Here is a 15,125-nt window from a genome sequence, read left to right as displayed (position 1 = left end):
TGTTCTCTATTTCAAATTGCTGCAGCCTTCAAACTCCAAAGTTCTGACATTGCAGTTGCCTGACGAAGTATTGTTGTGATGTCTGTGTAAGCGGACGATTAATTCTTAATAACACTAATTGTACTTCTACTTAGATGCATTATGCAACATGAAACACGACGCAAATGTTTACTTCCTACTCATTGCGTTGTATTACAATGGCCTTTTTATGTTCCTTGCTAAAAATAAATATCGTTGAAGATTAACGGCCTCTGGAACGCGCATTCGCGAATCCATGTTCTGTGACAAAATGTGAGTAATTAATAATCACAAGAATAACTGTGGATGAAAATAATGATGAGCTGGAAATATAAATCACAACCACAACGAGTTGCAAGCACTTTTATCATTGGATTAATCAGTGCACCCCACGAGGATAAAATATTCATAAGTAACCTTTTAATTTTGTTTCTCGCAGTTCATTGCATCACAAACTCGGGAACGCCACAATACTAATTTCAACAAAAGAAATTCTTTGTACAATAAGTGTATTCAGCTCATTAGACACAAAAGAGAAATGCGTATACGTTTATTTACCTTAATTTTAATCATTCAAAAAATCCATCCGCAGTGTATTAGGCCCTACATCAGTGGTTCCCAACCTTTCTCCGACCATTGCCCCTCCGCTGCCCCCCCCCCCCCCCTAATCCCATCCATCCCTCTGCGTTACCACCACTTAATTAGCTTTAGCGCCTACCTAAACTTTAGAATGAAGAAGAATTTTCTTCGAACTCTTTAATTTTTAAAATTCAGAAAGAAGAATGGTTCAAAAATGGTTCAAATGGCTCTGAGCACTTTGGGACTTAACTTCTGAGGTCATCAACCCCATAGAACTTAGAACTATATTTAAACCTAACTAACCTAAGGACATCACACACATCCATGCCCGAGGCAGGTTCAAATGGTTCAAATGGCTCTGAGCACTATGGGACTCAACTGCTGTGGTCATCAGTCCCCTAGAACTTAGAACTAATTAAACCTAACTAACCTAAGGACATCACACACATCCATGCCCGAGGCAGGATTCGAACCTGCGACCGCAGCAGTATCACAGTTCCGGACTGCGCGCCTAGAACCGCGAGACCACCGCGGCCGGCCCCGAGGCAGGATTCGAACCTGCGATCGCAGCAGTATCACAGTTCCGGACTGCGCGCCTAGAACCGCGAGACCACCGCGGCCGGCCCCGAGGCAGGATTCGAACCTGCGACCGCAACGGTCGCGCGGTTCCAGACTGTTGCGCCTAGAACCGCTCGGCCACGCCGGCCTGCTAAAAGAAGAATGATATTTGGTTTTTGTGTTTTATTAAGGCACAAATTAGTGAGTCAGTGAGACAATTGGTAATGATAATGTGGATCATGTTGAGCCCACAGCTGACAATAACGCTAATGAGTAATGAAAAGCACCTCATTAACGTTAATGATTAATGAAAACCACCTCAGCTATATTTTTACACATTTGCTCTGTTACAACCGGTTTCATTTCTTGAAAATCTTCAGTTTGCCGAGTTGTGTTGAAATTGAGACACGGATGGTCTAGTTGTAGTATGTAATGTTATAGATAAGAGCCGAAAAAACTGACCATAAACATTTTGCCGACCGCTTGACGGCAGTATGGTGAGCCGACACGGCATGCCGCGTATTATAAACTGCCTAGACAGTGCCACTACTCGATGGAGTAAACATGTAAACAAAGTATTAGCCCAAAAGAGTGTTCTTGACTGCTTGCGTTTGTGTGTGTGTGTGTGTGTGTGTGTGTGTGTGTGTGTGTGTGTGTTGAACGCATGATAAAGCAATTCCCAGTGCATCGTTTGTGTTGTCTACAGCTCCTCCTCAGACAAGAAAGCTTACCGTCCACAGTGAGGGAAGACACTTGTTTCTTAGCATGCACCACGCCTCTCCCTAGCACCGCTCGCCTCACCTGTACTCTGTTGTACCACCATTTCAAATCAACTAAGTTAAAATATACACTATACTCTGCAACACCTCAAAATGACTGTACTCTCTGTTCGGTGATTTCCCTAAATCGCTTCAGCCAAATGCCAGGATGGTTCCTTTGGAAGACACTGCCAATTTCCTTCCCCATCCTTCCCCATGCGATGGAACCGACGATCTCGCTGTTTGATCCGCTTCCCCAGATCAACCAACCAATATATCTTTGTAAATCACTTGATTGCTGGATTCCTTATGTCTGAACTGACTGAAACTGCAAGATTTCAGACTGCCAGTGCTTCGTGTCCTACTACTCTAATAGTAACAATACTGTGTACTATAGTTACAGTTGTGTCATACTGCCAGTTAGTTCATTTATCTGTTTTAAATTGATTAATGAATGAATTTCTTGTCTATTCCAACAACTATTTGCAACTTGTAGAAGACATTGCATGCGACATTTAGTTATTGTTGTATATATACTATGTCATCAGAAGTATCCGGACACCTGGCTGAATAGTTCGTGGCGCCCTCCATCGGTAATGCTGAGATTCAATATGGTTTTGGCCCACCATTAGCCTTTATGACAGCTTCCACTCTCGCAGGCATACGTTCAGTCAGGTGCTGGAAGGCTTCTTGGGGAATGGCAGCCCATTCTTCACGGAGTGCTGCACTGAGGAGAGGTATCGATGTTGGTTGGTTAGGCTACGGTCGCAGGCTGGAATCCTGCCTCGGGCATGGATGTATGTGATGTTCTTAGGTTAGTTGGGTTTAAGTAGTTCTACGTTCTAGGGGACTGATGACCTCAGAAGTTAAGTCCAATAGTGCTCAGAGCCATTTGAACAATTTTTTGAACAAAGTCGGCGTTCTAAAACAATCCAAAGGTGTTCTATAGGATTCAGGTCAGGACACTGTGTAGGCTAGTCCATTACAAGGATGTTATTGTCGTGTGACCACTCCGCCACAGGGCGTGCATTATGAACAGGTGCTCGATCGTGTTGAAAGATGCAATCACCATCCCCGAATTGATCTTCAACAGTGGGAAGCAAGAAGGTGTTTAAAACATCAATGTAGGCCCGTGGTGTGATAGTGCCACGTAAAACAAGTGGAGCAAGACCCCTCCATGAAAAACACGACCACACAATAACACCAGTGCCTTCGAATTTTACTGATGGCACTACGCACGATGTCAGATGATGTTCACTGGGCATTCGCCATACCCATACCCTGCCATCGGATCGCCACATTGTGTACCATGATTCGTCACTCCACACAACGTTTTTCCACCATTCAATCGCCCAATGTTTACGCTCCTTACAACAAGCGAGGCGTCGTTTGGCATTTACCGACGTAATTTGTGGCTTATGAGCAGCCACTCGACCATGAAATCCAAGTTTTCTCACCTGCCGGCTGCCATAGTACTTGCAGTCGATCCTGATGCAATTTGGAATTCCTATGTGATGGTCTGAATGGATGTCTGTCTATTACACATTACGACCCCCTTCAACTGTTGGCGGTGTCTGTCAGTCAACAGACGAGGCCGGCCTGTACGCTTTTGAGCTGTGTCCCTTCACGTTTCCACCTCACTATCACTTCGGAAATAGTGGACCTAGGAATGTTTAAGAGTGTGGAAATCTCGCGTACAGATGTATGACACAAGTGACACTCAATCACCTGACCACGCGAGTTCCACGGAGCGCCCAATTCTGCTCTCTCGCGATGACCAATGACTACTGAAGTCGCTGATATGGAGAACCTGGCAGTAGGTGGCAGCACAATGCACCTAATATGAAAAACGTATGTTTTTGGGGGTGGCCGGATACTTTTAATCACATAGTGTATGTCTCACTTCTACTGTCTTCAACGGGTGGTATAAAGCAGGAAGTATGTGTGCAGTGAGTGGAAAATGTCAGGAATCCGTAGTCTCCATCGGACAGTGTCATGCAATAACACTAGTAATTGAGAAAAAAGTAATCGTTGATAACTTATATAATTAGTATCAGAGTTTCACAGCTCTCTGAAAACTAGTAATATGCTTCTAAAAATAATTTAGTTTCTTGAGTGAAACGCAATCAAATCCTTTTGGGTTTTACCTCACAGAAAATTTTATTTTACTTCTTGGGGGGTAATTATACCCAGGTTGGGAACCACTGGCCTACATGACTCTCAGCGACCCTGAACGTCGTACACCAATCCAATATACACTCCTGGAAATGGAAAAAAGAACACATTGACACCGGTGTGTCAGACCCACCATACTTGCTCCGGACACTGCGAGAGGGCTGTACAAGCAATGATCACACGCACGGCACAGCAGACACACCAGGAACCGCGGTGTTGGCCGTCGAGTGGCGCTAGCTGCGCAGCATTTGTGCACCGCCGCCGTCAGTGTCAGCCAGTTTGCCGTGGCATACGGAGCTCCATCGCAGTCTTTAACACTGGTAGCATGCCGCGACAGCGTGGACGTGAACCGTATGTGCAGTTGACGGACTTTGAGCGAGGGCGTATAGTGGGCATGCGGGAGGCCGGGTGGACGTACCGCCGAATTGCTCAACACGTGGGGCGTGAGGTCTCCACAGTACATCGATGTTGTCGCCAGTGGTCGGTGGAAGGTGCACGTGCCCGTCGACCTGGGACCGGACCGCAGCGACGCACGGAAGCACGCCAAGACCGTAGGATCCTACGCAGTGCCGTAGGGGACCGCACCGCCACTTCCCAGCAAATTAGGGACACTGTTGCTCCTGGGGTATCGGCGAGGACCATTCGCAACCGTCTCCATGAAGCTGGGCTACGGTCCCGCACACCGTTAGGCCGTCTTCCGCTCACGCCCCAACGTCGTGCAGCCCGCCTCCAGTGGTGTCGCGACAGGCGTGAATGGAGGGACGAATGGAGACGTGTCGTCTTCAGCGATGAGAGTCGCTTCTGCCTTGGTGCCAATGATGGTCGTATGCGTGTTTGGCGCCGTGCAGGTGAGCGCCACAATCAGGACTGCATACGACCGAGGCACACAGGGCCAACACCCGGCATCATGGTGTGGGGAGCGATCTCCTACACTGGCCGTACACCTCTGGTGATCGTCGAGGGGACACTGAATAGTGCACGGTACATCCAAACCGTCATCGAACCCATCGTTCTGCCATTCCTAGACCGGCAAGGGAACTTGCTGTTCCAACAGGACAATGCACGTCCGCATGTACCCCGTGCCACCCAACGTGCTAAGTCAACTACCCTGGCCAGCAAGATCTCCGGATCTGCTGGATGAAGCGTCGTCTCACGCGGTCTGCATGTCCAGCACGAACGCTGGTCCAACTGAGGCGCCAGGTGGAAATGGCATGGCAAGCCGTTCCACAGGACTACATTCAGCATCTCTACGATTGTCTCCATGGGAGAACAGCAGCCTGCATTGCTGCGAAAGGTAGATATACACTGTGCTAGTGCCGACATTGTGCATGCTCTGTTGCCTGTGTCTATGTGCCTGTGGTTCTGTCAGTGTGATCATGTGATGTATCTGACCCCAGGAATGTGTCAATAAAGTTTCCCCTTCCTGGGACAATGAATTCACGGTGTTCTTATTTCAGTTTCCAGGAGTGTACATATATGATGCGTACTTTTGGAGCGGACAGAACTGCATCATCCTCGTGCCAATGCCGATGCCGGCAAGAGTCAAGACAGACAACTAAAAATTCTGATGTCGTGATCTACAAATAATACACGAAATTCAGTCAGTGGTGTAATTTTAAAATTTCTAGCAGTTCTATGCTTCAATGATTAATTACCGAATAAAATACATTATTATTCAAGAAGATTAGTAAATTGTGCATACATGTTATACACAACAGCTGATCGGTACGAGTCATGGAACCCGTCCGTTGTCAGTACTGGATGAAACAATAAAACATTCTCGTTCCATATCCTCTGACCCACAGTAGAAGCGTTACCACTCTGCCTCTACGGGGTGAGCGGTCAACTTCACTTAGCACATGGCCGAATTCGCCAACGTCAGTTAACATAACGCACATCTTAAAATATTACTGTCTCTGTTAAGTATTTTTGTTTGTTACTAAGTAAGATACCTACACTATTAAGAAGCCCTTAACGTCAGTTGATGTTCTGGATTCGGCTGTTACTTGCTCGATGTATGTCATTACACAATACAGCTGACACCCGGGGTACTTCAGAGCATAGCTTTCTATCTACATTCTCAGTGTCCATGTTTTATGAACTGGCTCATCTACTATGTTCACCTATTATCAGACCGTGGCAAGGTAGGGCTCAAATAATGTTGCGTCAACGCTCCATCATTTTTTTCTGCAATTATCTGAATAGAGAGGTTCAAACGCTTCATGTTTCACCAACTCAGGTGGGGACAAAACAACAACTACACCATCATTCAATTCTTGCACTACGTCACTGTTTGAAAAGGTGCCCTCTATATAACCAGTGCGTGGCCATTCTTTAATGAATCAGATGAAAATGGGGCCTTGATCCCCAAGTGTGCAAAGGCTGAAACTCCCGATAACTGGAGAGAAGTTATCACAGAGGCCAGAGTCAAGCCAAGTCCATTTATTGTTGTCTCGTGTGAGCAGGACATGTTTAAAGGCCGGAGTAAATTTCATTCTTCTAAGTCATACAAGAAAATGCTTTCTTTTATTGTTAGGTCAGCAAAGCGGTTAAGATTCCTCGAAGCAAAATCTAAAGCCGTTGAACACAGAGACGCTTATAATGGACCATTCTTCATAGCGTAGATAGAAGATCTACGGAAGAAGCAGACGAAACAACAATGTCTACATACCTTCTGGTCCGTGAGGATGAGGGGTCCAGGGAGAACTATAGCCAGTTTCTCGCTCTCAATCAGCTCGGACTGCCATCTGAACAACAATATATTTCCGAGTATGAAGGTGATTTTTAAAGGGAATGTTTTTTTATTACACATTCCCTGAACTTAGATTATTTTCTGAACTTCGATTACAATAGTTCAAAATTTTTATAGGTTTAAATAACACTCGTTGTCATCACAAGACCATGTATTGTTGCAACATCGTCAAGTCATTATTTACTTCATTACTTAATTATGGCAGTAAAATAAAAAATTCACACTTTTATAATTTCAGGGAAAACAACCAAGAATTCAACGAACTTTTAAAAATATTGTTGAACAAAAAGGTACGGCTGTAGCTGAGTTTCAGCGTTTGATAGTTTATTTTACTTCTCCTGAAAAATTTCAATTTTTGGACTCTGTTGTATTTTCTCTTTTACCCTTCCGTGGCACTTGTTGCTTGACATGGGTCCCTTCTTGTCTGTTCCACAATGTAGCGATCATCTATTACTGTAGTTGACCGTGGTTGAGCTTTTTTAGGGCAGCAGTGTGTGTGGTTTGGGATGCTGCCCATACACGTGCAACAATGCTGAGAACAATACCTAACTCCTGCGCCACACTCGCCACACTTCGTCCTTCTTCCAGTGACCAGGTGATTCTCCCCCCTGTGAAATCATCCAGATGTTGCCTCCAGGACATGTCGTACCGAAGAGCACCACCACGGACCACTGTAACCGCTCGCTGATTGACTCGCGTTGTCTTTTTCCTATTGCTTCAAGTGCCACGTGTTGTGCGGCGAGTCCCATTTGTTCAAAATGGCTCTGAGCACTATGGGACTTAACGTCTGTGGTCATCAGTCCCCTAGAACTTAGAACTACTTAAACCTAACTAACCTAAGGACATCACACACATCCATGCCCGAGGCAGGATTCGAACCTGCGACCGTAGCGGTCGCGCGGTTCCAGACTGAAGCGCCTAGAATCGCACGACCACACAGGCCGGCAGTCCCATTTGTCGCACCAGTCACGCCGACCTCACGCCGTGTGACTTCCAGCTTTCTATACACGACTGGAAGACCTCTGGCAACATTCTCCCGCACTTTCGTTCATTTCCTTTGAGATGTCAATATGTTACCTTACTTGTTCTACCTCGTCCTTTAGTTCCGCGGGGCAGTGGTGTACTTTGTTGAGACTATTTGAAAACAAGTGTTTTTGTACTGAAGTTCTTTAGTAATAGTAAAAGTGGTTATATTATTGCTTATTAAAGCTCATGAAACTGCTGTTGGTTTTTATGTCTGTAAGTGTACACCACAGAAAAATAATTAAATGATTACAGTATTCAGTGAAAGTAACTGAAATATTGTTTGCTATTGTTACACTATTAGTGTACACACACATCTTGAAGTTACTGTACGACTGTTGCTTTTGCTTATACAAAACAAGTTGTAGTGATTCTCAATGAGTCATGCAGCTTAACCGATTTTCTTTTTTTGTCTAACATTCTTAACTTCGGAAGTATATACATAGCGTTAGTAGTTCGTTAAATTTATGCTGAGAGATAAATTTAAAGCCCACACAGTATTTTAATTGACTCAGTATTGGATTTAACACAGAAAACAGTAATTCAGTATTCTCATGTTTTAAGACACTGTAATAGCTTTCCAAGTCAGTCGGAGATAATGGTTGTTTACACAAGATTTGTGCTACTTTTTACAATTTATGTTAACTACTATAGTTAGATTCTGGTACAGTCAAACTTTTCAAGTTAAAGACTTTCACAATATTTTTTTGCATCATTTAACTTTCAGATGGATCTTTGAATGCAAGTACTGGCTAATGTCTCAGCTGTGTGTACTGCACTGCCACAAACTGTAGTAAAGAAGGAGGAGGACAAGCATATAGGAAGAGAGGGTGTTTATTAATGGTCAATCTGCAGTGTGTCATTGTGTCTACAGATACTGATAACCTATTGGTTATCTAGGTCATAGTCTAGGTATACTGAAACCATTACAAGAATTAAATGGCTAGCTGTTGTGTACAAGAAACAGCTCTCACGTATTTATTCTTTTTTTTAACATAAAGTAGGTAACTGCATTACTTTCCTTTTATGAAACAAAGTAGCTGTTTCAAAATTACTTTGTGAAGGCGACCGACTATGTAAATTAATTAGACTGATTAATCGGTTTACTCAACTGCACAGAAATAATTAATAAACTGAGATTTAGAGAAAAAAAAGGAAAGCGAGGTAGGTAGTTACATCTGGCTTTTTATAGTAGAGTTGGGATAGAGTGGTTAGATCACGACGAAGTTTTGTCCAATCGGATCTGGCTTTATACTGGACGGTGAATTTTCAATTGCGACGAAAGTAACAATGGAAGTGCCCCAGGGAATGTCTCGCCATACAAAACCGATTTTTCAGATGTAGTCAAAAGCGCCATCAGATATCAAACATTTTATAAGGCGGTTATTAACAGCCAATAAATGTTTTATAATGCTCGTGGTACACGGGCTGTGTCACGATCTTTATACACTACCAAATTGTTCGTTGACCATGCCGTTATCTATAGGGAAGTAGTCGCTGGATGACAATAAGGGAATGAATAACGTCTTGTGGTTCTATTTGTGGCACTGAACGTCAGCTCTCTTTACATACGGATAAATAAACGACAGTGAACTTAACGAAGAAAAGCCCTACAACAATATTAGATTTTAACATCCGAAAATCTGTGGTAATCTTCATGAAAGCTCTTCAAATACACAGCATTAATAAAATGAAGCGACCTGAGCTGGCATTAACGCATTTAAAATCAGAAGTAGGCACGGCGGATGTAGACGTGTTAGATTTGTGGGCAGCTTTCAGGAAGGTGCTGTTCGTCAGTCAACAAAAGAGAATACAATAATCTGGAGAGAAATATTCTAGAGTTTCTTTGCCAGCACTGGGAGTATTTGTCAAACAGAGATAACAGAAAATATGTGACGGAATCAAAAATTCGGTGCTGGAAACGTAAAGGATCAATAAAATTTGGTGGACTTATGGTTCAAATGGCTCTGAACACTGTGGGACTCAACTGCTGTGGTCATTAGTCCCCTAGAACTTAGAACTACTTAAACCTAACTAACCTAAGGACATCACACACATCCATGCCCGAGGCAGGATTCGAACCTGTGACCGTAGCACTCGCACGGTTCCGGACTGCGCGCCTAGAACCGCGAGACCACCACGGCCGGCGCTTGGGGAACTGAAATGAACGGTATGTGCAGAAGAATGTACAACAAATCTGTTATATCCATCACGTATTCCGGAAAGTGAAAAAGACTATGACAAGTATGGGGGCAAAGCCTGAGGCATTTTCCTTCACTTTATTCGCTAGTGTATGAAAAAGATACATGCAGAGGAATATTGCCTAATTGCACTCACTGAATTTGTCGGCGTGTAGTGAAACAATGCGACACATGAATGATCATTTGCGTATTATAGTACTACAGATTAATTACTACATACTTTATACTGAAAATTAGGAACACAAGCTATTTTAGTTTCCTGCCTTTATGAATGCAGTAATTCTCACGATATAGCGATTTGGATTAAGATTACAAATGATAATACTCCAAAGTGGCCTACAGTCACTGGAATATTTTCTTACAAGTGGTGAAAGTAGAATATTTTTATATATTATTGAACGTGTGATACATTCACCACAATTTCTTTAGGACTGTGTATAAAAACAAAGATGAAAGATTTTACAAACCCAACTTGTTGATCTTTTTAATGTCTTTAAAACTGCATCCGTTCCATCACCGGGTACAGACATAAATAACGTTAGGTTAATCTCGTCTTTAGGGGCGCTGCGCTACATAGACACCAGCCACTTTTAATTTGTACAAATCTGTTATTTTTACGAAGTGAGATTCGTGCATGTATTAAAACTAATTTGTTAGTTGAGAATAGCTTGTATTAGACGAATAGCAGAAGATACTGGGCATTATGTTCTTTGTGTTCATTGATGAATATGAGATGTTTGTTCAGTAGACTCTTCCATTCGTCGCTCAATACAGGAAAATAGACTCCAACCAAAAGCAGCGTTTAAGGAATTTGTACGCTACAACATTCCGTATGGGTTAATAAATGGACAGACGAGATACATTTTGCCACATTAAAAAAATTGTTTAGCAGACCAAATGCTACTTGTCTGTACGATAGGCTCTAACGAACGCACAGACGTACTATGATCCGAATACAAACACAGATAGAAGTTCGCTTGGTTTCCGTTGGAGTCTCTACTTACCGCTGAAGTATCACTTGTACAGCCTTTTCTTGACAAACACAGTGAGCGTTAAATTTCGGTGACTTTTTTCCATATGCAACAAATATTTTTCTCCACGATAAGCGCCTGCCAGGGTTTACTTAATCCAGAGATAAAACTCGGCAAATTGACGAACGCTTAACAGTTGAAAAAATGCGAATGTATTCGCTGAATAATAACAATAATTATGAGTCTGTCCGTATATTGAATTTGTTTATAGATTTTTTGGTGCTTCGTAGATTGGATCAGTACTTACATTCACGTGCCTTATCTTTCAGCTTTGACTGTAATGATGAACAGTTTTATGTTTCCCGATATTTTCAATGGTAAAGCTTAATTTAAACTGTGCTGCTGTCCAGTCTCTTGAAAGAGGGAACAAACTGAGCAGTAATCCACACAGGACGTACCAGCGACATACGAGAAAGTAACGCAATAATAGCTTTTCCTGTCTTTTTTCATCTGACTTTCTTCTTTTCGTAAATGTATTTTATACCTAAATGGATTTTTTCTCCCTCTCTCTCTCTCCAAAGATGTTTCCTAACCTTAAGCTTACACCTGCTCATCACTAACGTCAAGAGCCACATTGCGAGAGCAATGCTATACACAACTTTGTATCAGACAATAAAAAAGACTGGTTCTATTAAGATTACTAAGCTCAAGGATAGATATTTTCATTCATTACTTCATAATTTAATATACTTATAAATTCGTTAAAGACAAATAATTCAGCTGTACCATTTATTTCGAAATTTATCTTTTACATGACCATTGGCTACAGCAATTGGAGGAGATTTGCAGTTCCGGCATTCGCCTTACAACCAAGGAAAACCTCCAGAAAACCTCGGTCGGAACTGAGAGTTCATTGTGGAGTTGACACACCGCCTGGAGACGTGAAGCTATGATGATGACTTGCAGAGCCGCTGTGATCATCGAGATGTATTAACGTACATCCTCAGCACATGCAAGTTCTGTGTGAAGTTGATAACTGCGTGGAGTGAGGAGCAGTGTAACTGACGTGCAGAGCTGCCATCCTTGCCGCTGTGATCATCGACATTGTGTTAAGGCACACTCTCTAGACACTCACAGTTGTGATGACCCGTATAGACTCACAGGTGTGCACTCTTAGCAGGCTTGTGTGAACTGAGCAGGCATGTGCGAAATGAGCACGCAAGTGTGGATTAAGCATGCATGTGTAGACTGAGCAGGTATGTGTGAACTAAGCAGGCATGTGTAAACTAACCAGGGATATGTGATCTAAGCATGCATTTGTGGACTAAGCAGGCATGTGTGAACTAAGCAGGCATGTGTGGACTAAGCATACATGTGTGGACTAAGCAAGCTTGTGTAGACTAAGCATGCATGTGTGAACTGAGCAGGCATGTGTGGACTAAGCAGGCATGTGTAACCTAAGCTGGCATTTGTAAACTATGCAGGATGTGTGGACTAAGCAGGCATGTGTAAGCTAAGCTGGTATGTGTGGACTAAGCAGGCATGTGTGAACTATCTAGGCATGTGTGGACTAAACAAGCTTGTGTAGACTAAGCATGCATGTGTGAACTGAGCATGCATGTGTGGACTAAGCAGGCAAGTGTGGACTAAGCAGGCATGTATAACCTAAGCTGGCATATGTAAACTATGCAGGCATGTGTGGACTAAGCAGGCAATTGTGGACTAAGCAGGCATGTGTAACCTAAGCTGGCATTTGTAAACTTTGCAGGCATGTGTGGACTAAGCAGGAATGTGTGGACTAAGCAGGCATGTGTAACCTAAGCTGGCATTTGTAAACTATGCAGGCATGTGTGGACTAAGCAGGAATGTGTGGACTAAGCAGGCATGTGTACGCTAAGCTGGCATGTGTAAACTAAGCAGGCATGTGTGGACTAAGCAGGCATGTGTGGACTATGCAGGCATGTGTGGTCTAAGCAGGCGTGTGTGAACTGAGCAGGCATGTGAAAACTAAGCAGGCATGTGTAAACTAAGCAGGCATATCTGGACTAAGCAGGCATGTGTGGACTATGCAGGCATGTGTGGTCTAAGCAGGCATGTGTAAACTAACCATGGATATGTGGACTAAGCAGGCATGTGTGGACTAAGCAGGCATTTGTGGACTAAGCAGGCATGTGTGGACTAAGCAGGCATGTGTGAACTATCTAGGCATGTGTGGACTCAGCATACATGTGTGGACTAAGCAGGCATGTGTAACCTAAGCTGGCATTTGTAAACTATGCAGGCATGTGTGGACTAAGCAGGCATGTGTGAACTAAGCAGGCATGTGTAACCTAAGCTGGCATTTGTAAACTATGCAGGCATGTGTGGACTAAGCAGGCATGTGTAGACTAAGCAGGCATGTGTGGACTAAGCAGGCATGTGAAAGCTAAACTGGCATTTGTAAACTAAGCAGGCATGTGTAGACTAAGCAAGTATGTGTGGACTAAGCAGGCATGTGAAAGCTAAACTGGCATTTGTAACCTAAGCAGGCATGTGTGGACTAAGCAGGCATGTGTGGACAAAGCAGGCATGTGTATACTAAGCAGGCATGTGTAAACTAAGCAGGCATGTGTGGACTAAGCAGGCATGTGTGGATTAAGCAGGCATGTGTGGACTAAGCAGGCATGTGTGAACTATCTAGGCATGTGTGGACTAAGCAGGCATGTGTGAACTATCTAGGCATGTGTGGACTAAGCATACATGTGTGGACTAAGCAAGCTTGTGTAGACTAAGCATGCATGTGTGAACTGAGCAGGCATGTGTGGACTAAGCAGGCATATGTGGACTAAGCAGGCATGTGTCAACTGAGAAAGAGTGTGTGGACTAAGCAGGCATGTGTGGACTAAGCAGGCATGTGGGGACTAAGCAGGCATGTGGGGATTAAGCAGGCATGTGTGGACTAAGCAGGCAAGTGTGGACTAAGCAGGCATCTGTGGACTAAGCAGGCATGTGTGGACTAAGTAGGCATGTGTGAACTGAGCAGGTATGTGTAAACTCAGCAGATATGAGTCAACTAAGCAGGCATGTGTAAACTAAGAAGGCATATGTGGACTAAGCAGGCATGTGTGGACTAAGCAGGCATGTGTGGACTAAGCAGGCATGTGTGGACTAAGCAGGCATGTGTGAACTATCTAGGCATGTGTGGACTCAGCATACATGTGTGGACTAAGCAGGCATGTGTAACCTAAGCTGGCATTTGTAAACTATGCAGGCATGTGTGGACTAAGCAGGCATGTGTGAACTAAGCAGGCATGTGTAACCTAAGCTGGCATTTGTAAACTATGCAGGCATGTGTGGACTAAGCAGGCATGTTTAGACTAAGCAGGCATGTGTGGACTAAGCAGGCATGTGAAAGCTAAACTGGCATTTGTAAACTAAGCAGGCATGTGTAGACTAAGCAAGCATGTGTGGACTAAGCAGGCATGTGAAAGCTAAACTGGCATTTGTAAACTAAGCAGGCATGTGTGGACTAAGCAGGCATGTGTGGACAAAGCAGGCATGTGTATACTAAGCAGGCATGTGTAAACTAAGCAGGCATGTGTGGACTAAGCAGGCATGTGTGAACTATCTAGGCATGTGTGGACTAAGCATACATGTGTGGACTAAGCAAGCTTGTGTAGACTAAGCATGCATGTGTGAACTGAGCAGGCATGTGTGGACTAAGCAGGCATGTGTAACCTAAGCTGGCATGTGTAACCTAAGCTTGCATTTGTAAACTATGCAGGCATGTGTGGACTAAGCAAGCTTGTGTAGACTAAGCATGCATGTGTGAACTGAGCAGGCATGTGTGGACTAAGCAGGCATATGTGGACTAAGCAGGCATGTGTAAACTGAGAAAGAGTGTGTGGACTAAGCAGGCATGTGTGGACTAAGCAGGCATGTGTAAACTAAGCAGGTATGTGTGGACTAAGCAGGCATGTGTGAACTATCTAGGCATGTGTGGACTAAGCATACATGTGTGGACTAAGCAAGCTTGTGTAGACTAAGCATGCATGTGTGAACTGAGCAGGCATGTGTGGACTAAGCAGGCATGTGTAACCTAAGCTGGCAT

At 43.8% G+C, this 15,125-nt stretch overlaps 1 protein-coding gene across 1 annotated transcript in view; it reads right to left on the bottom strand.

Annotated features, from left to right (window-relative positions):
* LOC126335187 (esterase E4-like) overlaps positions 1 to 11,209 on the bottom strand; it is a 126,705-nt gene extending 115,496 nt beyond the window's left edge. Inside the window, exon 1 of the mRNA XM_049998186.1 lies at positions 11,069 to 11,209. The gene's annotated coding sequence lies outside the window, so the exon portion shown is untranslated. The remainder of the gene's footprint in view (positions 1 to 11,068) is intronic.
* Positions 11,210 to 15,125: the final 3,916 nt, after the last annotated feature.

Source organism: Schistocerca gregaria, chromosome 2 (assembly GCF_023897955.1).
Source record: "Schistocerca gregaria isolate iqSchGreg1 chromosome 2, iqSchGreg1.2, whole genome shotgun sequence".
Classification (NCBI taxonomy): domain Eukaryota; kingdom Metazoa; phylum Arthropoda; class Insecta; order Orthoptera; family Acrididae; genus Schistocerca; species Schistocerca gregaria.
This window is presented reverse-complemented; position numbering and strand designations above follow the sequence as displayed.